Source organism: Chrysochloris asiatica, unplaced genomic scaffold, assembly GCF_000296735.1.
Source record: "Chrysochloris asiatica unplaced genomic scaffold, ChrAsi1.0 scaffold00240, whole genome shotgun sequence".
NCBI classification, from domain to species: Eukaryota; Metazoa; Chordata; class Mammalia; order Afrosoricida; family Chrysochloridae; genus Chrysochloris; species Chrysochloris asiatica.
In genome coordinates, this window is record NW_006408758.1 from 587,575 (window position 1) to 589,752 (window position 2,178).

Genomic DNA, 2,178 nt, shown 5'->3' on the forward strand with positions numbered 1-2,178 from the left:
AAAACAAGTATAAATCACAACACTTTGATGAACCTGACCTATACACATAGATGTAGTAGCTGAAATAACAAGCAGGAGGGAAAGAATCGTCACAGCAAATATCATTCCCATACCCTGTGTACACAGGTTGGATAGGGATGGGCAACTTAGACATTAGCTACATAAAATTGGGAGGGGGGCAGTAAAGGCAAGACGTTACTGGCTTACAAGTTTTCAAGAGGGAGGTTAGTTTAAGAGTGTGTGGGGGAAGGTAGAATCCCCATTGAATAGTTTTCATCTTGTGTAGAAGGGTCTGGTGAAAGGAGATGGCGATAAGATTCTCATGATTCAGTAGATTCAATAGTGAGAAATTATTATCATGACTAATTGCAATTGTCACAATTGTAAAGATAGAAGTTTTGTAACAAAAAGGGGGGAGTGGTTAAATTTGTACTCCAGGAACACAATCATCAAAGGAGAAAAGCAAGAGCGGAATGTGGGACCCTGTCCAAAGAACAGTGACACTAGTGATGGAGGCAGAGATAATGGCATGGAGAGATAGTGCAGCTGAGAACTCTGGACTCATGGAAAGAGAAAGTCTGTGTGCTGGTAGTCAAGAGGTAGGCTGGCAGAATGTGCTCTCTGGTTACTTAAATTATTATATATTCCTGAGTGTTTTGGTGTACATCCAAAAAATACAAACTAGGGAATAAAAGCAAAGACTGTTAAATGATGATGGAGGGGATTATAATCATTGCAATGAAACTAAATAGGATGGGATGAGTGTAAAACTGATGTCCTCCCATGTAAACTATTACTCTATTCACAATAAAAACTTAAAAAAACAGCTAAAAAAAAATACCTAACATGTTTTTTTACCCCTGATAAATATAAAAACAAATAAATAAACTCTGTATAGGGTCACATTCTGATATTGCCAAGAATTGATTATGGTAAAAGAAATGTTGTTAATTATGTTAATGGTCATTTATTTGTGATACACTGTAATATATAGCACCGGATCCTCAAAGTCAATGTCAACTATAGAGCTGCTAGTACAAACCCACCAGTTGCTCCTTGGAAATCCTATACATGGTCACTATGAGTCAGAGTTGATTTGACACCACTTAACAAGAACAACAATAAAGTTTTATTTAAAAACATATATTAAATATATTATAATTTTCTATTCTGTTTTGCTTTTAGTCCATTTCAAAATGGTAATCATTTTGTGCTCAATGACTTCTATTTTGATCCACTTTAAGTGAGTTCAATCACTTGTTTATCAGTTTGTCTATTGTGGTAGCTTATGTGTTGCTGTGACCACCACTCGTCTGTCTGTCCTGCTGTGGTTTGAGTTACTGTGATTCTGAGGGCTCTGCCACCAGTATTGCAGGGTCACCTATGGTGGACAAGTTTCAGAGGAGCTTCCAGACAAAGACAGACTGGGAAGAAAGAGTGACGAATTACTTCTGAATCGTTAGTCACTAAAAACTCTATAAATAGCAGAGAAACACTGTCAGATACAGGACCGGAAGGTGGGAAGGCACCCATAATGCGACTGAGGGAAAAAATGCCTCCTCAAACCAGAGTTGACCATAATTAAGTCAATAGAGTTAAGCTCAGGGGAGAAAAGTGCACAGAACCTTCATTTGCTAATGGGCCACAACTCAAAATGAAGAGAAACAGCTGTAAACATCCATTGAAAATCGAAACATGGAATGTACGAAGTATGAATCTGGGAAAATTACAAGTTGGCAAAAATGAAATGGAATGCATCAACATCGATATCTTAGGCATTAGTGAGCTAAAACGGACTGGTATTGGCTATTTTGAATCTGACAACCACATGGTTTACTACACAGGGAATGACAAATTAAAAAGGAATAGTGTTGCATTTATCGTGAAAAAGAACATATCCAGATCAGTCATGAGGTACAATGCTGTAAGTGATAGGATAATATCCATGAGCCTACAAGTTAGCCAAGTTAATACTACTATTATTCAAGTGTATGCACCAACCACTAAAGCCAGTGAAAATTTCAATCTGAAATCAATCAAACATGCAATCAAGATGTATTGCTCATTACTGGTGATTGGCATGCAAAGGTTGGGAGCAAAGAGGAAGGACCAGTAGTTGGAAAATTTGGACTTGGTGATAGAAATGATGCTGGAGAATGAATGATAGATTTCTGCAAG

At 37.5% G+C, this 2,178-nt stretch overlaps 1 pseudogene; it reads right to left on the minus strand.

Annotated features, from left to right (window-relative positions):
• The window catches only part of LOC102840790, a 48,040-nt pseudogene that overhangs the window by 11,112 nt on the left and 34,750 nt on the right, over positions 1–2,178 (minus strand).